The sequence below is a fragment of the Octodon degus genome, unplaced genomic scaffold (genome assembly GCF_000260255.1).
Source record: "Octodon degus isolate 3935 unplaced genomic scaffold, OctDeg1.0 scaffold00017, whole genome shotgun sequence".
NCBI classification, from domain to species: domain Eukaryota; kingdom Metazoa; phylum Chordata; class Mammalia; order Rodentia; family Octodontidae; genus Octodon; species Octodon degus.
The window spans coordinates 9,240,075-9,266,844 of record NW_004524593.1 but is presented as its reverse complement, the minus strand read 5'-3'; the positions used below and the strand labels follow the sequence as shown (position 1 = coordinate 9,266,844).

At 37.0% G+C, this 26,770-nt stretch overlaps 1 protein-coding gene and 1 pseudogene across 1 annotated transcript in view; one reads left to right on the top strand and one right to left on the bottom strand.

The window, feature by feature from the left end:
• The window catches only part of LOC111815492 (histone-lysine N-methyltransferase SMYD3-like), a 188,813-nt gene that overhangs the window by 115,477 nt on the left and 46,566 nt on the right, over positions 1-26,770 (bottom strand). The window lies entirely within an intron of this gene.
• The window catches only part of LOC105741605, a 990-nt pseudogene continuing 812 nt past the window's right edge, over positions 26,593-26,770 (top strand).

Sequence of the window (26,770 nt, the reverse complement as noted above, 5' to 3'; positions counted from 1 at the left end):
CTTGACTAATTTGCAAATTATGTTTAAGGTACCCAGAGGCTAATAGCCTACAACACAAGTTTACAAAGAAAATGAACTTGAAAAGACTGATTTTTAAAACCCCCATAGTAGTCAAGACAGTCTTGCAAACCAAGTGATCAGAAATTCAATTTCTGCAAGTATAGAAGGGGGCTTCCAGCCATTTTTTGGAGAGAATATAGTAGAGGAAAGAATTAAATTGCTTGAATTACTTACAATTAAATCTACAAACATTCTCCCTACTAAAATGGTCATAAAGTCTGTCTTTAAGTGGACATTCAAAAAACACAAAATAATCCCTTGGAAAGGGAAGAATTACCAATGTCTCATAAAGGGTAAGACACCAGTAGCCATTTGTAAAGACCAAGGGCCACAAGAATGCATAATCAATGCACTGCCTCACAGATCAAGTTCAGACACAGGCACAGTTAACTCCATTTCAGACTTTTAAAACCTTACTGGTTTGTTTTTTAACTTCTGTCTTCCCATCTGCCAAGGTAAGTTAGGAAACCAAAGATGTAAATGTATCCATTGTCTCTAAAAATAAGTACTAAAATAGTAAAGAGGGTACTGTAAATGTTCCCATTCCATTTGTGGGAGCACAAATCCAAATCATGAAAAAAATGTTACTGTTTAGATCAAAAATGCCCCCAAATACCCATATGTACTATTGTCATGGTCACCAGTCTAGACACTGCTGGGAGGTGGTAGAATTATGAGGCGTAAGCCCAACAGGAGAAAAATGGGTCATTGGTGGCGTAACCTTGAGGATATTGAGATTCCAGCCCCTCATCCCCTGCTTCTCAATTGCTATGAGGTGAACAGCCCAAAAACATCAGAGCCAACTGACCACAGAATAAAATCTCTGAAACCTATGAGCCTATATAAAATCATTCTTCCTTGAGAAATCTGACTTAACACAGAAAATATATCACTTCATACAGTAAGTAAACAAAGAAGATATCATGTGCCAAAAATATCAAGTAAACAGATTGAAGGTAAGAAAATGTTACATCCATTACAAAATGCATTACCTCACTTGTCCTAAAGATAACTTTAGAAATAATTATATTTCTCTAGTAAGAAAAGGTGTGACAATTTACTGTATATAACCCAAATAATGTTCAAAGGTCAGAAATACAAAGGCTATCGTATTTGTCCTGGTTTGGGGGATTTTGCAAGGAGAACAATATAATACAGGACACACTTTATAATAGTATTTTATAATGAATCACCCAAAGAATTATATACAAGTGCAAGAAACTATCCACACACTAAACACTATAGAATCCAGCTGAAGGCCTACCTCCTAACAATGCCTCCCCCAAGTCAAACTGGAGGCCTAGAGCCCTCAACAAAGTCTCATGCAGGCCTGCTTCACGGATCTGTGCTGGAAAGGCCCAAAGGTCTGTGTGGAAGCTAGAAAGTCTATGCCAGCAGGATGAAGGATCTGTGCCTGCAGGCTGAGGGAGCTGAACTGGAGTCAGGAAGCCATGCTCAAAGTAAGCACTAGAGCACCCCCAAAAATACCACAACCATCCTCAGCAACAGTGAGATCCCAACCTCCTGTAGCGATAAGGAAAGCTGAATTCCCATCAGGAAAGCCAATGTATCAAGCTTCTCCATGAGGCTGAGCAGTGTACCATCTTCCCCTCCAGAGCCAGGAAGTGATGCTCAAGATGAGGACCAAAGCTCCTCCAAAGTTCAGCAGGAAAGCCAGCATGACAAGGTCCTCCAGCAGAGCAGCCCAAAGGAACTAGCAGCTTCCAACATCTTCTCCAAACAGCATCCCTAACAGTATTCTGGCTGCTTCTCCTGTTCCACCTCTTATGCTGCTGGCAACAACCCTCACGTGGGCCTCCTACACCCAGCACCATGCTAATGCAATTCAGCTGGGTGTAAGACGCTGACCACCAGTTAGCTATCCACTACAACATTCAATAAATTTGGTAATCTGGAAGGGAAAATATACTAATCTTTGGTAAACAGATCCTTCACATTAGAGATACCAGAGATGCTGTTTTTCTAATGCCATTCAAGCTACCTCTTAGAGCTTGCAAAAGATCTCTATGAGAGATTTCATTTCTAAAACTTTAAAGTTGGATGCCAAAAGAATCAAGACATGTTGTGTGCATATACTAACTTGCCACACTAAATGCAAACAGTATCTATTGCAAACATATACTAATAAGAATTCCAAAAATTCCAACGTATCTTTAATTTAGATTTCTACCATTTGAAGATAATTTTGTATACTTCTGTAAGCTGAGGCAACTGATGCCGTTGCACACTGAAAAGGAATTTCTATTTCTGCAATGACACAGTCATTATATCCTGGCTAAATTCATCACACCAAACTTAGAGCAAATTTTTTATTCCAATTTTCTAAAAGCAATACTTACCTAGCAAGGATGAGGTCCTGAGCTTGATTCCCCATACCGAAAAAAAAGAAAAATTAAAAATAAAATAAAAGCAATACCAAGTCTAGTAAATGGGAGGTTTTATTAAAAATTTTAAATGCATTCCTTTTGGAAACTACGTTTTAGCAAACTCTGAGATGTTTTGCTTTGTTCAGAGAAATTGATAAATTATTAAACAAAATTAGAAATTGTGACTGCACTATTTCGATCTTTTTTTCTTAATACTGAATTTAAAAAAGCAGTATGAGGAAAAAACACTTGTGAATCAATGTTTTTAATACAACTTATTTATTCAAGGCAATAATTTCTGGCTTAGAGCCAAATCCAGAGGAAATTTTCAATTTTAAAACAAGATGAAAATACTAAAAAATATTTTATATATGAAAGCAAAACTAACTTCCAGAAGTTTCTCTCATATACATAAGGGGGAGGAGGGCAAAGAGACAGACAGGCAGACAGGCTCACAGGCCACATACCTAAAAACACTCCACCTGTCTTTGAAGATTGATTATCTCAATACAAAGGATGATTGTCTTTCCAATATTTCTTTTTTCAACCTTATTGTCTACAGAAGTACCCACATAAGGAGAGCTAGGAGGACACACATACATCATAAATCACAGGGGACAGGTCAGCTCCATGCCTAGTCAATTCTTCATTCAACACCCTTTCACAATACAAGGCAGCCTCATCTCTAGGGAATTAACTGCCATGTAATCACTTGGACTACTGAGCTCTGCTGTTTCACGTCAAGCTTTTTAAGAGCATTATTTTTCTCCCACTTTACCACAGAAAAGCTAAGGGTGAATAAAATAATCACTAACACACCCTCCCCTTAACAGAACATTTGTTAACAATTTGCCATGTCTGCTTCATCTCTCTACACATACATGTGTGTTCTTTTATTCATCCATTTGAGAGTTGCAGAAATTTTAACTCATCCTAAAAAAACTTCAGCAGTCATTCCTAAGAATAACATAATCTCTTATATAATCTACAATGTGTAATATTACTTAGTATACAGGCTATGTTCAAATTTCTCCAACTAGTGAAAAGAATTGTGATTCTTCTCCTTTCACCCATGAGTCAATCTAAGTCCAACTATCCCAATTAATAATCACATCTCTTTAATTTCTTTGTATCTAGGGGAACACTCAAATACACATTTTTTAATGACAAGGATTCATTTTAAAGTCCCAGAAATGTATCTAGTATCACTTTTAGAATTGATGTGACTGATTTCTTGTTAGGATGATTAATCCCATTTCTGTAATCCCTGAGTTTCCTAAAACTTCCCTGAAATTCAGTACAAGCCTGATTAGATTCAAGTTAAACATTTTAGCAAGAATACCTCATGGATGATGTATATTTCGTGTGTGTGTGTGTGCGCGCGCGCGCGTGTTTATGTACACTATGTATAACAAGAGATGCAAGGTTAGGAGCACTTCATTAGGTCATGGCTACCAGATCACTCCAAAGGTAAAGGTATCCTCTGCAACTGTGGCACCATGCACAGATCCTGTTGTCCAAAAACCCTGCATTCACCCAACATTCTGTACTATTAGTGATCCTTATGCAATCTACATTATACCAAGTGCCCCAAAATGGTGGTTTTCTACAGTCTGTGTGTATTTATCAGAAAGCACTCTACTACGGACTGGGGATACGGCAAAGTGTTAGAGCACTTATCTAGCATAGATAATACCCTGGCCTCTACCGACAGTGTGCGCACACACACACACAGAGTTTCAGTCAATTAAGAGTTCTTACTGTTTTTTAATATCCACGCTGTCCCAAATTTGACAAGTAAAAGTCTCTTCAAGCTGCTGATTTTTAAAGCCTTGATCTAAATACAGGATTTAATTTGTCACCTCTCTTAAAGGCTATTTATCTACTGAAGAAAATTAACCATTCATTCATTTAACTGAACTCAAAAATATTTGCTGATAGGCCAGGTATGGTGGCATATGACTATAATCCCAGCACTTGGAAAGCAGGAGGATTGCATTGAGTTCAAGGCCAGCCTGAAATGCATATCAAATCAAAAAAAGGAAGGAAGAAAGGAAGGAAAGAAAGAAGGAAGATTTGCTGAGCACTGCCCATATATTAGGTGCTCTTTTTGGTTTGGGATATGCTAATAAACAGCAGAACCCCTACCACCATGGAGGCATAGGTTAAGTTCATGAAGACAAATAACAGATAAGAAATTATACAGTGTTTCATACAGTGGTAAATGCTTAAAAGAAAAATAAAACAGAACAAGGAATGAAGAATGATAAAGATTGGATATTTGAGAGAGGATAAAGCCCCTTCCAATAAAATGACATTGGGAAGACCCAAATGAATTTACTGGGACAAAGCTCACAATTACTGAAGAAAAATCCACAGCACTGGTAACAGTGCAGAGGGCCTGTGCACAGTATTTGAGAACCAGCCAGAAGGCAGCAGTGACGTAAGTCCAGCAAACTGGGGTTAACTGTAGGAGATAAAATCAAAGAAGAGCTGCTGCCGTGAATTAATTTTTTAGAGCAGAGGACTGAGCATCATTCCTGGACTGGATTGAATGTGGGCTCCGAGAAGGACACGAATAGGTCCTAACTCCTGGAACTTGTGAGTATGACCATATTTGGATAAAGGATCTTTGCAGATTTAACTGTTAATAATTTTAAGATGAGATCATCTTGTAGTATTTGGGTGGCCCTTAAATCCAAAGATAACTGACTTTATAAGAGGTAGAACAGAGGACACAATGAGAAGGCCACGTGAAGATGGAGACAGGATGGAGCCACTATTAAACATCACTAAGTTAGGCCTAAACAGGTTAATCAGAAGACTCAATTTATTAAGAAACCAAATTGGTCAATAGATTCAAAGCAATTCCAATTGAAATCCCAGAAGTTAGTCTTAGAAAAATAAACAAGATTATTCTAAAATTTATGAGGAAAAGTAAAGGACCTAAAATACTTCAAACAATTTTGGCTACAAATAAGTTGGAAGATTCACACTACCAGATGTCAAGACTCCCCATAGTGTTGCACTGGCATAAAGAAAAACATATAGATCAATGGAACAGGATAGTGTCCAGAAATGGACTTACACCTTGTCAACTGACACTCTACAAAGATATAAAATTGAAGGGCTGGCCAAATAGCTCAGAGGATTAAAGCACCTGCAAGCAGGTGCAGGGGCCAGGGGTTCGATCCCCAGGTCTGCCTTGCCAGCCCCTCCCCAGGGCATGCTGAAATGGCAACTGAGACTGGGCAAGGTGGCGCGAGGCTGTAATCCCAGCTCTTGGGAGGCTGTAAATAGGCAGATCACTATGAGTCTGATCTCGTAATAAGACCCTTCCCTGAAAATTTAAAAAAAAAAAAATTAAAGATACAAAATTACTAGTATACTCCAAAATTTATGTCCACCAGGGATCTCAGAACACGACTTCATAAACAGCATCTCTGCAGACAGAATTAAGATGAAGGCTGTAAGATACTGATTGTGGTGGGCCTTAAATCCAATGACTGATATCCTCAGCAGAAGAGGACACACAGATGCCACAGTAAGAAGGTCATCTGATAGCTAAAATAGGGATTGCAGTCATGCAGCTACAAAGAAGGCCAACCGTTGCTAGGTGCCACAGCACAGGCAAAGCATTCCTCTCCAGACCCTCTAGAGGGAGAGGACACTTTGATTTCTAATTTCTGAGCTCCAAAATTATGAGAGAACAAATTTCTGCTATTTTAAGCTTCGAAATTAATGTTTAAGTCAACAAATTTGTTAAGCTATCCTAGGAAACTAGCCAAGATTTTTTTTATTTTTTTTTATTTTTTGGTGGAACCGGGGATTGAACTCAGGCCCTTGAGCTTGCCAGGGAAGCGCTTATTCCACTGAGCCATCTCCCCGGCCCCCCAAGATTTTGTCATTGCTAGGTTTTACATTACATAAAATCCACCTAACATAGATCTTAAACCGGTCTGTGTTCTGATCCTAAATGTACTATTTCCTGTGCTTTCCAGAGCAAGTTGCCAATCTGAATCTCACCTTTCTTACCTACAAAGTGGGGGCGTATCGTAACCTGAACCGTGATTATTAGGATACCTTCACACATGAAAGTAGTTCTCCACTTTAAGAGTGCACCAAAGTGACCTCCTCAAAGCTTGTTAAAACATCAGTTCTGGGCCTCACTCACACAGTTTATAATTCACAGATCAGGGGTGAGAACTGACAATTTTCTAGTTAAGATCCACAGAATGCTGACCCCCAGAAATATTTAATTCTGTTCCTGAGACCACAGTTTGAGAATCAATGTTCTGAGATTAAGATAACATAGATGTTACAGAAATATTCTCCCCTTCTGTACTCTTCCAAAAGTCAAACTGTTACCTATGAAAATAAAACTTCATATATATTTCAGTCAGCACACACGCAAAGCCTTCCCTTCTTTCTTTCCTTGGTAAAGTTTCTCCAATTTTCTATTTTCCTCTGAATTTCTGTCAAATATAATAGTCAGTAGTGGCTGACTCACTATATATAGCATGCTCTGAATAAGTAACCATTGGTTATTCTCACTTGGGTGGTCTTCATTTATTTCCATAACTACCAAAGAACATGTTAAAATTCCCAATTTTTGTAGTGTTTTGTTCTCTAACAAAATTCCTTCTCCTGAGATAGCATGATATGGGAGGAGGGGGAACTGGAACCAGGGCGAGAGAGACCTGGATTCCAAGATCTGACTCCTCTAGCTCTGACCTCATCCAAGTTCTTTAGTTTCTGTGCATCAGTGTGCTCACCTGACATTCTCAAGGAGGGAACAACAATCACCTGCTGCCCATGGCTGCCCTAAGAAGAAAAGATGGACAAAAATGGGCAGGCTGTCTGGCACAAACTAAGTGCTCAATAAAGTTTGCTGCTGTCATCTTTAAAATACTTAATCCTATGATTTAATATCTATTGCTACCAAGTTGGGGAACTTGTCTGTTTATTTCTTTTAAGTTATCTCACCAGGAATATGGAGTCCCTCAAAAACAAGGATGAATGTTTTACCATGGGCATACTGTTTTCACAAATAACAGAAAACCAGAGAGCCACTGCATATAAACTCACTGGACAGGAGCTGGGGAGATAGCTCAGCAGTCTGGGCACTAGCCGGGCAAGAGCAAGGACCCTGGTTCAATGCCCAGGATTGTGTGCCATGTTGCCCCAGAATTCTGGGCACAGACGACCATGGAAACAAGACATGGAGGCACATGCTTATAATCCCAGAACTGTGGAGGTTGAGACAAAAGGATCACTACAACTCTGAGCTGTGTAATAAGACCCTGTACCAAATAAATAAATAGGAGGGTTTGGTTTTTTTTTTGTTTTTTTTTTTTTCAAAACAAAACAACAACAAAGAAAAGCCACATACAGAACCCAAGCACATCAGGGCACGTAAGGACTGAATTTGCATTAATAAACAAAATTCAAGAAACCAGACTCTCTCAGGAAATTTTGGGTATAATCACCTACATTCTTCTCTCAGTCATTCTTCTCTGCTCCCTCACATTACTCAGCCAGCACATGATCACCCCAAGAGAGTAATGATAATTTAAAGGGGATTTAGGTTATAGTGTACCCTGTTCAAGAGGATACTATATGGAATGGATCTTTTCATTTTGTCTTCCTCACTAAATTGTAACATCTCCGGACAAAAAGGAAATCATATTTAACTCTAAATCCGCAACACTAGGACAAGACCTATCGTGTACCTGGATCTTAAAAAATGCTTTGCTATTAAACAAAGGAAAACAAAATTAAGAATTTAAGAAATTATGTGTATTGAGATTTACTCTGAGGGTATGTTGTAAAGTGCTCATTTTAATTAATTATTACATTCTAGTGAATTAATATAAATATTTAAATTAAACTGTTTATAAGCAAATAATTAGTGACAAGTATGCTGCCAAGTATTTGGTATATGTGACCCTACCACCACCTAGTGGAAATAAGTGCATATTACCACATTTGGAATTCCTTCATGAAGACAAAAGAATCTCCAAATGGGTTGATGGGCCAAGAGCAAATATATTTCAACCACATTCAGCCAGGTATCTGTTGATTGCTGGCAATTATGCCAGGTTATATAAGAACAGATATAGTTCTTATCAATTTTTATCAGTGCTGCAGTCCTAGAGCCAAGGAGAATGTTTTTGCTGTCTTACAGTAAGTATTAATTGGCTCACAAACTACATTCAGGGAAATTATTCAGCTGTTCAAGAGCACTAACATCTCATCCAGACAATGGAATATTATTCAACAATGAAAAAGAAATGAACTTGTAAGCCATAAAAAGTTATGGAGTGGGGCCTGCTGTTAGCTTAGTTGTTTAAACACCTGCTCATGCAAACTCAGTCAGGCGCAGGATACCATGGTTTGATCCCCACCTCAATCTGCCTCAGCAAACCCACCCTTAAGGCAGCCTGAGGCAGCCAGAAAGAAAAGACATGGAAAAATCTTGAAGCATACTATTAAGCAAAGGTGTCTGAAAAGAATACATGCTGTACAATTCCACATACAGTAAAATCTTGGATTGCAAAGAACTTATTCTGTGAGTGTTCCACAAGACGAACATTTCTAACAAATTTTAACTCGATAAATGTGGGATATCTTGCAGTACAAGTAGTATGTGCTAACAAATGCCATATGATCACAAACGGCCAATGCTTCGTATGTCTCCCCTCTCTCCCTCCTCCTTCCTTTCCCCCTCAATATCTCTCTCCCTCCCTTTGAGATTGTGGGTAACTGTCTCCCAACAAGAGGTTATAAAGAGCTCTCACCTGCAAAAGAAAAAAAAAAGGCAATGGAATCCCTCACTTAAAATAGATTACGAGCTGGAGAGAGAGCATAGCGGTTTACGCATTAGGCTCTACAGCAAGAGGTCGTAGGTTCAAGTCCTGGGTCTGACTTTGGGGGCCGAGGAGATGGTGCAGTGGAATAAGCACTTCCCTGGCAAGCGCAAGAGCCTGAGTTCAATCCCCGGTTCCGGGGGGGGAAAAAAAAAAGATTAGGAGCTAGAAGTGATGGCGCATGTCTGTAATCCCAGCACTCAGGAGGCTGCGGTAGGAGTATCTAAGCAAGTTCAAGGCCAGCCTGGGCAACACAGTGAGTTCAAGGCCAGCCGGCTCTACAAAGTGAGGCCCTATCTCAAAAAAATAAAAAAGAACAGCAAATAACAACAACAAAATGAGATTAGGGTGATGTGTAAAACCTAGGAAACCGAAAAATTTCATAGAAAAGCACCATCCCAATGAGGCTACAGCAGTGTGAGCAGTGTAAGCAATGAGCACATTCAATTTTGCAGTCACATTTCTGCAAAATGCTTAAAAGGAAGCAAACTGAAATGTCATTGGATTGGTTCCTTGTTAAAGTCGCACAAAAAGAAAAACATGCTACAGAATAACAGTGATTTTGTTAGTGATAATGACATAATAACCCTTCTCTCCCTTGCCTCCTTCATACTAGCCATGAAGATTTTCAAAGGGAGGTGCAAGGTAATTTATTTTTCTTTATATTTGTACTTGATTATTTTGTACTATATTACACTATTTTAGGAATTTTATATTAATTTTTTGGGTTCTGAGTTTTCATTATTTCTTATAGGGAAAATCACTTTTATATACAAGTGTTTTGGATTACAAGCACATTTCTGGAACAAATCATACACACCAATCAAAGTTTTACTGTATATAACCTTCAGAAAAAGGCAAAACTATGGAGACAGTAAAAAAGCATTACAGGAGAGAGGAGGAGTAAACAGGGTTTTTTAGAGCAATAATACGCTTGTCAAAACTCACAGACTTATGGAAATTATGGACTTGGATAATAATTATGCAAGCTGAATTCATGAATTACAAAAATCTATCACTCTGTGGTGTGTTGTAGATAGTGAGGGAGGCTACCAGTGTGTGGGAAAAGGGGAGTAATGAAAACTCCTTTTCTCTCAACTTTGCTATATATCTAAAACTCCTTTTAAAATAAAATCTAGCAAAATGTTTTATTCTGACGTTAGATGTCATGTAAGTAAAACACACACTTAGAGAATACATTAAAGTGCTTTTTAAAACATTTAAGTAAGTGTTCAATAAGTGTTATTCTCTCACCTCCAGGGCACAAACAAAACTCCTTACCCTTCAACTAATTGACCCTCTAAAAAGCTACAAACAAGCCACTCCCATCATCTATAAATTTAAGGCAACTGAATTAGATTGTTCAGTTCAAAATCATAATTTAACATTCCTTTAGATACTAAAAGAATATATGATACAATGTAAACACTCGAGTACAAATAAAAAAGGAAAACTGACACATGCCATCAAAACCTGAAAGCATACATTTAAGACTACCAACATTCCAGTGATGTAGTTCAGTGGTACAGTGCTTTCCGAGCATGCTCAATGTTCTAGATCCTATTCCCAGCATCAAAAAAACTTACTTAAAAAAGAAATACTGGAAAACAGAAGTTGAAGACAGTTGTGTAGCTCAGTAGCAGAGGGCCTGCTTTCCATCTATAAGGAACTGGATTTAATCCCCAGAGCTATACATATATATGTATTATATATATGCATTCAAACCAGCAAATCTCACCTATAACTTTTAATGAAATGCCCAAGACAGACCAAAATGCACTAAAGAAAAGATAAGCTACAGGTACGGAGTGTTCTAGTGGTGCAAGGATAGTTGAGTATTAGGAAAGTTGTTCATAAACAAATACAATGACTCTATAATAATTACTCACAGGGTTATACTATGTCCACCTCAGCTGATGCTAAGAAGGCACACAATTAAATTTTAAAACCACTTCAGATTTTTAATCCTGAGAAAAATAGAAGCAATAACTATTCAGTCAACATCGTTGAAAAATACAAAATTTGACATCAGCTCATAACTTGCTCATGTTTTACTAGAAACACTATTGAAACAGTAAACCAAGGAAACAGAAATATTTCTCTGAGAGAGAGAAAGAGAAAGAGAGAAACAGAAAGAGAAGGAGGGAGAGAGAAGAAGGGAGGGAAGGAGGGAGGGAGGGAGGGAGGGAGGGAGGGATTTCTATTAAGTCTAGAAGGAATCAAAAAAAGCCCACCACCATTTTTTGGTAATGATTTAGAAGTACTAGCAAATACAATGGAAAAGATATCCTTTTTATTTATCAAACACTTTTATGGTGCTTATTATGTGTCAGACACTGTCTAAATGATTTACAAATCATTTAATTTATATAATATTCCTAACAATCCTATGAGGTAGTAGCATTACTCCACAGATGAGGAGACACAGAGAATACAATCATCATAACTTGTCCAAAGTCACACAGCTAGCCCAGGTTGTAGACATGGGCTTAAAAGTGACACAGGGGTGGTCCCTTAGCCCATGCTTTTCTTCTATGCGCTCTGAAACCCTCCATGAGAAAGGAGGCAAAAGAATCTATACATCCAGACAGTACAGCTGCATCTATAAAACCCAAAGGGAGAAAAAGCTAAAATAATGTTAGAAATGAGAATGCAGTACACTGGCTGATGACCATACCATGAAAAAAAAAAAAAAAAAAAGAATTAACAGTATTTCTATTTATAAACAATAAGAATATAAAATGTATTGTTAAAAAAAACGAGAAAAAAGGTGAAATAACTGGTAATGAGCTCAATGATTTCTACTCAAATAAAAATTTTAAACTCTATTGATTTACTTATTAAAGATAAACTCCAAATTTACTGAAAAAGAGATATTTAGAAGGTGTGAGTTTGACTCAAAAGTGTTCACAGACACATAAATTACAAGAACAGGAAGCAATCCAACCCTAAAAAGGCCCAGTCCTCTTCCACCTACCTGGATCCAGTAAATACAACAAACCTTTTTTAGACCAATCTTTTAGAGAAAGCTTCAAGAAATTTAATCCCTGGTTACCAGCCCAAGAGCATGGAGATAAAACAGAGTAGCTTTTCTTCAAAAGTGCTGGTAGCCTTTTACATACTCTTAACTGAACAGCTCCAACTATAACAGACCAGGGATGACAGAGGTCTGATAGAACAGGTAGATGTCCTATTCCACTGAAAGGCCATAAATGAAGTTGAGCAGACAATGCCTAGACAATGACAGCTGCTTCAAAGACTAGTAAATCAGTTGGTCAGATACGAAGAAACTCTTCACACTGAGCAAGAGAAATACTGCCATTCTAAGAAATGTCCCCTTAAAAGTAAAGATCATTAAACTATAAAATGAATTAACAATGAAAACTCAGATTCTCGCTAAGAAATAGTTTTATGATTCAGATAGGCATCCATTATAAAACTACTATTCACTGAGATATGGGAAAAAAATGTTTTCACTATCACCACTGGACCCATACCAGTCAGCCGAGCACAACTGTGTATCAGTTAGAATAAAATCTTAAGATGGGCTCATCAAAAGGAATATTCAAGGGCCAGCCAGATAGCTCAGTAGAGCAAAGTACCTGCTTAGGCAGACTCAGGGACCAGTAAGCACAAAGCAATACAGCTATATGGAAAAAATGAATAAGACAATCCTGAACAGGTGGATTCTCTCTAGAAAGAGACAGAATCCACCTGTTCAGGTTTGTCATAAATGTAGATAAATATTTTAGGATAAGAAACTAAGAAGCACTCAATCAGAACATAATTTTTGGAAGTTTTTTAATGTATACAAGTATATCTACAGCAATGATAATAACTGACAAAAAATTACTAACACCACACTAAAGCCCCAAAGAAATCTCAATAATGTTTATTCTACTTCATTAAAATATATTCACTAATAAATTTAACCACTACTATACACAAGCTACAGTGACACCATGCTCTTACTCAATGAGCCAAAATGAAACAAAAAAATACAATTCTTATGTAAAACTGAGTTCTGAAAATAAGCTCTGAGGGAAATTATTTTTAAAGAGAAAAACTTAAAAATAACAAAACAGATTATTAGGAGTTACAATAAAGAAATTCTTTAATAATGGAAAGAACTGGGACTAAAATTAAGGTTGTGATAAAAATAGTCATATTTAACAGTGACATAATCTCTATAATGCAATAAAAGTCACATATGGAGTTAAATCAATGTCTTCCTATCCCTAAGATAAACCACTCTACAACCCAACAAATTTATGCCTGAAAAGAGTGGGGCAACGTCTTACATTGACTTCATAAATTTTTGCTGAGTTATCATATGGGCCCAATGTCTAAAATGCAAAATTGGGTAAACACTGTCTGTTCGTTTAGTGTAATTAAAGATACAACCAAAGCCAAGTCTGTGATCTAAAAGAGTTCAGGTTACAAAGAAGCTCTCTCTGCTTAGGGTAGGTAAAAAATGCCTTTAGAAGTGAGGTTCCTTGAAACAGTCCTGTTTTTCCAATCATTATCAACCTAACCAAAAAGCTAAAAAGCTGGAAAACTGCCATGCTTTACTTTTGCAAAATCCAAATGGAAATATGAGTTGTAAATAAGAACTAAGTATCTCTAAAATTAAAAAGCTACATTCACCCAATGTACATGTAGATATTTTATTTAGAATTCAACATCAAATTCTTGGCATAAAAAAAGATGTACTTACATATAAGCTTACATAAAGCAAGATACAACCAGCCAATATTTCACTGAGCTATTACTAAATGTTAAGAGGTTTCCAAGTAAGAAATGTGCTCTATTAAAAGCTTTAGGGACAATGAGTCTCCAAATGTTGTAGAAAAGGCTCATAGTATAGAAAAGGCAGGTATTGCCTGGAGGTCCAACTGCTAGGAAGTGACAGAACGCCTTCTTTACAATTTGCAGCTAGGTTATTACCCATGATAAATTGATAACCATTCATTAACTTTGAGAGCAATAGACAACTGGCAGGCTATTTCATGCCTCAAAGAATTTATGGCAAAAATGACAGGTGACTTTGAATTCAGCAAATAAAATAGATTCTTGAAAATTGTTACTTCCATGCATTCTTCTTGTAAATAAACTTGGCAGCAGATATGGGTATTTGCTCTTGATAAGAATTAAAGGTCATGTTTTTCTATACCAAGGATAAAAGGATTAATATAGGCAGCATAATCTGTCATTTAACAACATATATATGAATCATAGAAGATATATCCTGATATACAATCAGCTCAGAGTTTTAAGAGGTAAAAATTTTGAAAAATATTTGTTAATAATCTAAATTAAAACAGAATCCAATTAAAAGGTGAGAATTATGTTTGCAACTTCTCCTTGGCTGACACTTGTTATGTGTCAAAATGTTGGTGTTCCCTAAGGTTTTTTTTTCTGTGAATCAATGTTTTTATTCTGCCTGTCCCCAAACTGATCTACACCTAAGGCTTCACCTGTCACCAGTTACTCAAACCTCCACATTCTCCAGGAAAACCTCTTTTGTGAATTACACTAATTGTCACCCCTGACTGCACTTTAAAGTTATGTCAGTCCCTTTTAAAATCTACCAACCTGGTTCCCTGTCTCAGATTAATTAAATCAGAATCTGTAGGATTAGGACCAAGGAATGGTGATGGTGATGGTGATACTGGTGTTGCTTAGTTTCCCTAACAGACCCACTGCTATTATAGAAGCATCATCCCAGCCATCTCTTGGTCAATTCCACCTTAACTTTTCAGACTACTCAAAACACATCCACTAAAACCAAGCTATTTTTTTTCTCTGTTCTAACTAACCATGAGAACATTAGGTAGTCCTTTCTCCTAGCTTCCAGTGTTCTGTCCATTAAAAGCCTCTGTTAAAGCACTTAGCACTATTTGAGATTGGAATCATCCCCATAAGACTATTTCTTTATTGTTTTTGCTTGTTTGTTTCAGTATTCAAACATGCACAAGTGGGTGGCAGAAAAGGTGAGAGTCAAAAGAAAAAAAGGACAAAACAAATTTGTGTAGTCAGATTTAACAAGGTAAGTGCAAGGTTGGAGAACTGGAGGCATCACTAAAAGATGATTAACCAGGCAGGCACAGGATCAGAAACATGAAGGAAAACACAGGGGGATGTGGAGAATATATCCAATAGTACACCCTCTACACCAATACGCTGAATAGATCAGATTGATTTAAATCTGGCCCTATGTCGGATAAAGCATAAGTCCTACCTCCATAAAGCAGGTCAAGTTTAAGTTCTCATAGCTGTACCTTAGAGGGAATTGTTAATCATCTCTTGCCTGAACTTTCAGAATATCTTACTTCATGTCCACACTATCTCTGGTCACTTCAAGGTAAACTAACCATAATTATCTTTTAAAAGAATCACAGTAGCACAGGGACCAGGTTCGGCACCACATGCCACACCAGCCCCACCCCATGTGCACCAGCCAGTCACTAGGACCAGGCATGGTGGCACACATCTGTTGTAATCCCAGGGCTGGGGAGGCTGAATACAGGAGGATCACTATGAGTCCGAGCTGCATAGCAAGACCCTGTAGCAAATACATATAAAAAAATCACTTCCCACTATTCCCTGGAAACTCTTGTGTAGGTCTTGCAGAATGAAACCTAAATTCTGTACCACAGCAGCTACAACATTTTTCAAGCTAGCTCTCACCAATCCCCTCAAATATTCTCCTATGTAATCAACGCCACATTCACAATCAAATGTTTTCTATCGGTTACATCTTATTTCTTATATACAAGCTATTCTTAGAAGAAAAATGTCCAATTCATTGCTCTCCACCATCCAGACATTACAGATCCTGAAAAAGCTAGCTCAATGTTACCTCTTTGTGGAGACTATTCCCAACCATAACGTTCGTTATGCCATTCACTTATTGATTCCAAAAAGTTTTTCTGGAGGCCCTACTATGTGAAGACACTGGCATAAACATTCCTATAATGTTTCTAACTTGAATCATGACAGTCACCATCGTGTATTAAAAACATGTGACTTTATTGCTTCTATCATTTTGTGCATTTCTAGAAAATAAAAACTATATTTTCTGGTCCAATGCTCTTGTTTTTCTGGCTTAGGTTCAAAGGGGTATTAGAATACCAAGCCATGCCTAATAAAGACTTCCCTAATAAAATCACTCCCACTGTAAACACCCTGGGTCAAATTAATAAGCACTGAGATTAGAAAAAAGACAGACGTCTACATGTGGAATACAAATACTGAACCAAAAAAGCAAAGGATGATCAAAAGGAAAAGTACTGAGATTTCAACCCTAAATGAGAAAGAGAAATAAAAATTATAAATAAATCAGACAAGCAGAGATGAAACTGAGGTATGGAAAAAACAGAAACTAATTCTGAACTAAGGTCATGAACATAGTTCATCTGTACAAGACCTAGTATATCTGCTAGGTCCTAGTATATTTCTTAGTACGTTTGTTGAAACAAGGCCAGAAATAGCAAGCAGCAAAGCCATTCTTAATACTTTATATTCATCTTTGTAATATCCTGCAACCTAACCCTTTGCCAGGAATATATGCTGCAAAAGTATGATGAATTAACACTTCTGCAATCAAGTATTATAATACGCAAACCTTTGCTTGATATTTAATTTCAAACATAAAAGGTAAAAGAGCCCATTATGAACAATGGATTTTTAATAAGATAAAGACTACTAACATTTAGCATACAGCAAAAGTTTAAAAAATGTATTTTACTACATACAAGTCATACATAATATTAAAATCTGGACTTGAAATATTAGAAAATCAAGAGCCTTCGAAATAAACTATCTGTTGTGTGAACTGGGTGAAGATCCTACAGTGAAGGGAATAAAAGCAGCAGTCAAGTAGAGATAGGCAGAGAAAAAGTCATTGATATATTGGAGGTTTCCCACTCACTAGTCAATCATTTCCCAAGTGCAAGATGCACGCCTATGCTTCAGTTCTGTGACACACCTAGTTCTTTTAATGTATTCTTATTTGCTTGAGCTAGCTAACACTGGTCTCTATGATAATACACAAATATATATATATATATATATATATATATTTACTATACTCTCTTTAAAGTAAATTTTTTAGAGAAAGATAGTAAAAGAAAAAGAGACAGGAACAAAATTAATGATTCCTTGAAAGCATGCAGTAATATTCAATCGTATGTCCCCTCTTGCATAACTATATCTGATAATCTGAGCAACAGATTTGAGAATAAAAATAGAAAAAGTCATTCATTGTTAATCAGCTGTTCTTGTTTTGAAAATCAAAATTCTTAGATAATATATATATTTGTAATATATATATATATATATATATATATAGTTGTATGTTACCTTGATTCTGTACTTCTTTTTGTTTTTCTTGCTTTTGTTTTTACTCTTCATAATAACAGAAAATTATTTAAAAAGTTCAAGAGTTACCAGAAACTTCATTATCAAAAAAAATTTACTGTTATAACTCATATTTCACTTCTTACTCCTCCTCCAACTACCAATTCACTCACTTAACATCCACTGAGGACCTACATAGTGCCTGTGACCCTTGGGGAAAAAATAATAACTAAAGCTCATTATCAACTTGGCATTTTTTTGATAATGCAAATCTGAATGAATTTGTAAGATCAAGTTAGTAGGTTCCAAAAAGCAGCTTTTTAATATTAGATATTTAAGAGAAAACAATGTATCACAAGCAACAAGGTTAAATTGTTTCTACAGCTTCTGTTTCAGTTATATGTATGTTGCATTAGTCATATAAAAAATAATAAATAATAAACATGGGAAGATTTTTAAAAATTAAAGATAGTAATATAACATATATCTTTTTTTTTAAGCAGACTTAGAATTGAACTAAAAGTCCCTGTTCAAGCTAGTCAAGTACCTTACCACTAAGCTATATCCCTAGTCTTTCTCTGAGGCAGGGTCACGCTAAGCTGAGCTTTAACATCAAATCCTCCAGAGTAGCCAGTATTATAGGTGCATCACTGTATCAGCTAATATGCACATATTATGTGGCTGTAAATCATGAACAAAGAATGTGAAAAATATTAGTAGGTCCTAATTTCCTAATAACCTCAAAATATTACAAAGAAGAAAGCCTCAGGGAATCCACTAGTGCTTTAATTAACAAAATATTTTAATTGGCATATTCCTAGCTTCTGTTGCTTTTAGAAGTACTTCAAAATAGTAGTTGGTTTGTCTCCAATAGATTAAAACAACCCTGCTTGTTTATAGTTTTAATTAGGTAAGCAAATCCTTTTCTTTTTGCCTTCAACAGTACAAAGAAACTTCAAACTAGTATGTCAGAATTACTATACACTCTTAATTAGCTAAGTACAAATTTAATAAATTTCTACCATGTTTTTCATGAATGCTAACTAGGATAACCCCATTATCCTAAGGCTAACTGATCACCTACAAACCATGGCAAGTTAGAGAGAAAAAAAAAATGAAGAAAGCAGCTGTGTTGTGTGACCCTAAATTATTCAAGGAAATTTCTGAAAGAAACATAAGTTCAAAGGAATGTAAGAAGACATCAAATACTGAAAGCTTTAGGTACTTTTGATATATCTCAAATTTTCCAGGTGTCTTAGGCCTAAAATCTATTTCATTTCAAGGAAAATAATTTGAACATGATCATTGTCTAAGTGAAAAGGTGCCAATTTTTATTAGGTAGTGGACATCATGATACACTGAATTAGTGGACAAGAGTATATTTTCTCACCAAGTAGTATGTGTTGTTCAACATATTGAATAGAACAAAAGTAAGGTGGCAAAAAGAATAGGAGGCTAGTAAAGAGACAGAGGAAGAGGAGGGGAAAAGGAGAGATAATAGAGAAAGGGGATGATGGAGGAGGAAAAAGGGAGGAGGGTAAATCGGGAGAGAAGAAGAAGGGAAGGTGCAGGAGAGGGAAAGGGAAGGAAAGACGATGGAAAGGCAGACAGACATACTGGTATTCATTGGTGTTTCAGACAGAAGGCCAGGGTGTGATGGGAATTACCATTTACCAGAGCCATTACAGAACACAGAGATACAAGTACACAATGACCTTATAAAGGAGAGAACTAAGCATACTGCACCTACTATATTCTCTCTTAAAATCAGTGCTGATTGAAAAGGAAGCAATTCTCCCAAAATCATGCCTGGAGGCAAGTATTATACTGATACCAAAACCAGGGAAAGACACAACTAAGAAAGAGAACTACAGGCCGATCTCCCTCATGAACATAGATGCAAAAATCCTTAATAAAATCCTAGCAAACAGAATATAGCAAATCATCAAGAAGATCATACACCATGACCAGGTAGGATTCATCCCAGGGATGCAAGGATGGTTCAATATTCAAAAATCTATAAATGTAATACACTATATCAATAGAGCAAAATCTAAAAACCACATGATCATCTCAATTGATGCAGAAAAGGCTTTTGACAAAGTCCAATATGCATTAATGTTCAAAGTCCAACAGAAAATTGGAATAGAAGGCCTCTACTTCAATGTGATAAAAGTCATCTATGACAACCCAATGGCTAATATAATTCTAAGTGGGAAAAAACTGAAATCTTTTACTCTCAGATCTGATACAAGACAAGATGTCGTCTATCACTCCTCCTAATCAATATAGTTTTGGAATCATTAGCTAGACCCATTAGAAAAGAGGGAGAAATAAAAGGAATAAGAATAGGTAAAGAAGAAGTTAAAATTATCATTATTTGCAGATGTCATGATACTTTACTTGGAAGACCAAAAAACTCCAAGAAGCTACTAAAATTGATACACAAACTCAGTAGCACAGCAAGATACAAAGTCAATACTCAAAAGTCAACAGCATTCATCTACACAGATAACAAACACACTGAGAGGGAAATTAGAGAAACAATACCTTTTATAATAGCACCGCGGAAAATGAAATACCTTGGAATTCACTTAACTAAAGAAATTAAAGATCTTTTCATAGAAAATTACAGTATTCTTAAAATAAGAGATCGTAGAAGATTTCAGAAAATGGAAAGATATTCCATGCTCCTGGATAGGAAGAACCAACATCATGAAGATGGCCATACTCACAAAATTGTTGTACAGATTTAATGCAATCCCTATCAAACTACCATGAACATACCTCCCAGACCTACAGAAACTGTTCCTAAAATTTATTTAGAACCAGAAAAAACCTAGAATAGCAAAGGCAATCCTGGCCAACAAAGACAAGGCAGGAGGCATTCCAATTCCTGACTTAAAATTATACGACAAAGCTACTGTGATAAAATCAGCATGGTATTGGCAACAAAATAGACCTGAGGATCAATGGAATAGATTAGAAGATGCAGAGCCGTCTACGAACACACTCAGCCACCTGATCTTCGACAAAGGAGTCAAACATGCTTACGGAAGAAAGCCTCTTTAACAAATGGTGCTGGAAAAACTGGCTCTCTACATGCCCAAAATTAAAATTTGACCCAGGTCTATCACCATGCACTAAAGCTAAAGTCAAAATGGATTAAAGATCTAAACAATAAAACAGAAACAACAAATCTCCTGGAAGAGAAAGTAGGGAGAGCTCTTGAGGATTTAGGGGTAGGCAAAGAGTTCATGAACAAAAATCAAATTGCACGGGTAACACTCAAAAAAATTAACAACTGGGACCAACTCTTACTGAGAAGTTTTTGCACGTCAAAAGAAATTACCAACAAAGTGAAAACACAACCCACAAATTTCAAAAAAATCTTAACTAACAAGCACTCAGACAAAGGTCTGCTCTCTAGAATTTATAAAGAACTAAAAAACATTAGGGCCCCCAAATTTAAGGACCCAATCCAAAAATGGGCATCCGAGATGAATACACACTTCTCAGGGGACGAAATTAAAGAAGTGAATAAATATATGAAAAAATGCTCCACATCACTAGCCATCCATGAAATGCAATCAAAACAACGCTGAGATACCATCTCATCCCACAAAGAATGGCTATCATAAAGAAATCAACCAACAACAAATGTTGAAGAGGCTGTGGGGAAAAGGGAACCCTTCTCCACTGCTGGTGGGAATGTAGACTGGTGCAACTATTATGGAAATCAGCATGAAGACTCCTTAAAAAGCTAGGACTGGAAATCCTATTCAAGCCAGCTATCCCCCTATTGGGGCTTTTCCCGGAGGAACTGAAAACATCATATCATAGTGATATATGTGTACCTATGTTTATAGCAGCACAGTTTGTGATAGCCAAATCTTGGAAACAACCAAGATGTCCGTCACATGAGGAATGGTTGAAAAAGATGTGGTATTTTTATACAATGGAGTATATCTCAGCTATAAAGAATGAGAAACTTGAAGCATTTATATTTAAGTGGATGCCAACTGAAGACATACTCATAAGTGAAATAAACCAGACCCACATGTAAATATCGTATAGTCTCCCTAGTATAAGAACTCAAAGAAGAAATACAAATAGAAAGGTATAACACAATTAAAAGGAAAGCGAGAACTTGAGAATTGGACAATGAGGAGAGGGCAAGGAGAAAAGCTGGGAAACAGGACGGGCACAAAGCCATACATTTATATGCATAAGATGGGTAAGGCAACATGAGCAGGTTTTTTTGTTTTGTTTTGGTATTTGTGTGTGTGTGTGTGTGTGTGTGTGTGGCCAGCTCAGCCCACCAGGGGGCGGAGCTGGCTGGCATGTGGTGTTCGGGGATTGAACCATGGTCCTTGTGCTTTGCTAGGACCATGTAGCTTGTTCTAAGTAGGTGCTTTAGACCACTGAGCCATCTTACCAGCCCCAGGTTTTTGAAACTAGCAGCTTATTGGTAGGATTCTTACCCTGACTGACTATACATGCTGATACCTGTGAACCAAGCAACTGCACTGAAGACAGCAATGTGTAATAGAAGAGTCATGCTTGGAATACCTGTCATTCTGGTCTTCTAAATATGTACTTCTTGTCATGATATATCAATTATTACCATACTGTCTCACAAGTAAAAGTTTTTTTTTTTTTTTAAATGGGTAATAAGTGAATAAAAGACAAATGAAAAAGAAAAGAAAAAGTCACAGGACTGTCCTGCTACAATGCTGTATATGGTTAGATTTCTAAATTTCTGTGTAAAAATATGTAATTGTTTATTCATATTCTTTAAATATTTTTCATTTTTTTAATTTTTTCTCCATATTCTGTAGGGACTTAATGTTTAGCATATCAATACCTGATGGAAAATACCTGTTCCATGTTGTGCCTAAGATGTTTGATATTCAGACAGATAGTGAAGTTAAACCCAACTGCATAACATGTAGAGTAATAATAAGCTTCTCTTCTGGAGGGTTAACAACCTAAGTTTGCAGACCAAAAATTAGAGAAATAGAAGGGCTGCAAGGACAGCCAACATTTTGACTCTCGCATTTCAAGGTCTGTGAAGACTCGACATAGGAGAACCTTTACTGGAACATCATGTAACTCAGTTGTGTCCCAAATTTTCTGATCAAGGAAATTATGGGAACACAGAGCAACATGATCGATGTCGTAGAGTGTGCCTAAGGAGAGTCACCTGGAGAGAAAACATTCTCTCAGGCTTTCACAGAGAGCAAATTGGTCAAGCAATGGCCGTGACTCATCCACATGGCTGACACTGACAATGGATCTGCAAACTGTGGTACAGGGTAACTCCTGAGGGTACTTGACTGACCTTATCAGATACAAAAGTTACATTTCTTGTTATATAGGTCCTGCTTTATCTTGGTCTTAACCATCCAGCAGAAAAGTATAAAAACAAGGTATATAAAGTAAAACCATATTAATATGCTGAGTTGTGAAAGGCTCAAGTCAACAACTTCTGTGGATAACCCACTACTATTGTGGACTGCTAGACTGTGATGGATTGCTTTGCTGAATTGACGCACCTATAGTATTTAGATGCCAATGGAATACCCATTTCTGACAGGACTAAGAAAAAAAAAGGTGATACAAAGGAAGGACCATTTTGTATCTGTATATGCAGAATAGCTAGAATAGATATACAGCTACTTTAGCTTAATTCAATGAGAAGAAAGATTTGTACTAATAGTGTTTGGACAGGATATTCTGTCTGCATCTTGCACTATGGATAACCACTAAGAAGATAACAATGTACAATGTATTAATTATTGAAACTGTCCTATTAATCAGTGTTCAAACTGTCTCACTGATACTTATTTCTCAATTAAATTAAATTAAAAAATCAGCCCTGAACCAAGAGGGAGTTTACAGAGAGAAGCATGAAGCCCTGAGCAGTTCCCACTCACACCCTACATGCCTGAAACATTTGCTGCTATAGACCCCTAAAAGCTTCACAGATCTATGGCCAGTTTGAGAACTACCAGATTATCACACCCTTGCACTGCCAGAAGAAAGAACCCAGCCCACACTGTGTCCCTCCCACACACTCCTAAATGCATGGACCACCCTGAAATCTTGTCTACCCAAAATTCTATAAAACAGCTAGGGGCCAGGGAAATAGTTCAGTGGCTTAAGCAGCTGCCGGGCAAGCACAAAGTCCAGAGTTTGATCCCCAATACCAAACAAAAAAGCAGCTGAGCAGCTACCTGGCAAACATAAGCCTGTCAATCTGCTGGTGGAACTGCCTATCCACCAATATACCCAAAACATACCAGTCCCCCCCCCCCCGCCACCAAAGAGCTCATCCTGCAGAAGACCTCAGGAAGCAACCAGGCAGCCCCATGTACACATTTGCTGAATCAGGAAGTATCTGGGGGCCCCATGCACCCAAGTTCAGCTCTGGGAAGTAGCTAAGCAGCCCACCCTGAACACTGAGGCCCCACAATGTATACTACATGGATAACTCCACCCATCCTCCCACAACCCTGGAAGGAAACCAGGTTTATTCCACAGAAATATAAAGGATTATTAGGTACTACTATGAACAACTATGTGCCAATTAATTGGAAAATCCAGAAGAAATTTCTAGATATACATATCTGACCAAAACTGAAGCATGAAGACACAAACAACCTGAAGAAAGGCCAGCCAGATAGCTCAACAGACTAAAGCACCTGCTTAGGCAGGCTGAGGGACCAGGGTTTGAACCCCAGTGTGCCGTGCCAACCCCACCCCCCAGGGCATGCTAAGATGGCGACTGAGACTGGGTGTGATGGCATGTGCCTGTAATCAGACTGAAAACAGGAGGATCACTACAAGTCCAATCTGTGTAGTGAGACCCTGTAGACCCTGTACTAAATACATTAAATATATAAATGAGATATATATGCTATATATCATACATATATATATCATATATGTATGAGATATATTGAAAAGATCAGTTATAACAACACTGAATCAATAAAGTCTCCCAAGAGTGGTAAACCCAGGAGTAGATGGCTTCACTGAAAAATTTTACTAAATTAAGAAATAATATCAAAACTATTCTAACTGAAAGGAAGAGAGGGGCTGGTGAGATAACTCAGCAGACTAAGCACTTGCTTGGGCAAGCATGGGGACCAGGTTCAATCTGGTTCACATGCTATGCCAGCCCTGCCCCCGGGCATACTGAGCCAGCCACAGAGTCCAGGCATGGTGGTGCACACCCATAATCCCAGTGCTGAGGAAGCTAAAAACGGGAGAATCACCATGAGTCTGAGGTGCATAGTGAGCTCCTGTACCAAATGCATAAAAATAAAACAAATTAAAAAGATTTAAAAAAAAAAAAAAGGAAGGGAATCCTTCCAAATTCTTTCTACCAAGCCCCCCTGATTCAAAAACTAGACAAGGATAACAACAAATCCAGAAAACAGCAGACCAATATCCCTGATGAACATAGATACAAAATATTGGCAAACCAAATCCAACCATACCTCAAAAAGGTTATACATGATTAAGTGGGATTTATCCCAGGAGTGTAAAATAGCTTAAAATATGCAAATTAATAAATGTAAATAAAATAACCCCCAGCTACTTGCCAGGTGATGGCACATGCCTGTAATCCCAGAACTCATGAGGCTGAGGCAGGAGGATCACTATGAGTTCAAGGCCAACAGAAAAACTACACACCCCTATTTAGAAGAATGAAACTACACCTCCACATCTCTACTTCTTACCATATACAAAAATCATCAATATGGATAAAAGACCTAAATGTAAGACTTAAAATTATATAAGGGTAGGCAAATTTATAAGAACCCCAAAGCACAGGCAACAAAAACTAAAACAAATGAGGTAATATCAAATTAAGAAGCTTCCACACAGCAAAGGAAGCAAACAATGGAGTGAAAAGACAACATGCAAAATGGGATAAAATATTTATAAACTATTTATCTAGCAAGAAATTATATGAAGAACATATACAAAGACCTCAAAAAACTCATCAGCTAAAACAAAATCTGATTTTAAAATGGGCACATAACTAGCCATTTCTTGAAGGAAAACACACAAATTCTCCATTTCCTTCTCTTCAGCCTTTGACAATCAGTAATCTGTTTTCTGTCTCTCTCATTTGATGATTCTAGTAACCTCCTAAATGTACAACCACATCACATTTCCTTCTTATCTAGCTTGTTTCACTTAATTTAAGGTCTTAACAGTTCATTCATGGTGTTTTTAAAATAAATTAATTTTAAAATGAAAAAATTATGAATACTGCACAGAAAAAAATCATTATCCCCATTGGTGAGAATGTAACATTAATTCAGCCATTATGAAAAATAGCAGCAGAAGACCCAATACTATTATGGGCTACTGGACTCTTTTAGAATATTTTGCTGAGTTTACACACCTATAATATTCAAATAACAGAACTTAACAAAAAAAGGGGGGGATACAGATGAATGTCCATTTTGTATCTGTGTATTCAAAGTGGTTAGGATAGATATATAGTTACATGCTCTTAATGAATAGAGCAATTTGTTCTAATGGCATTTGTAAATAGGATATCATGTCCACATCTTGTACAGCAATTAACCACTAGGAAGAATGTATGCAATGTGTGAATTATTGAAACTGTCCTACCAACTTGATTTGAAACTGTCTCATTGCTATTTATCAATAAAATTATGGAAAAAAATTAAAATTTTTTTTAAAAAAAGAAAAATAGTACAGTAGTGTTAGTAAACTTATGACATGCATGCTGCAGCGGGCTGTTCATATCATTAAAAGCCCTAACCGGTTCACCATCACTGGTATAAAGATTCCTCAAAAATTGAAAATGAACTACCCTGAGTGCAGGGAATGGAAAGCCAGAAGGGGCAAGGCAAGTTCAGTTCGCCATGGGGCTGTTAGGAAAAACCCAGAAGAACCTGTCCAAAGAGCCGGTTAACGAATGGTCATTGAAAATAAGAAAAGAAATGAGGGGCTGGGGACATAGCTCAATAGAATAAGTGTTTGCCTAGCAAGCTCAAGGTTCTTAGTTCAATCCCCAGTTCTGCAAAAGGAAAAAAAAAAAAA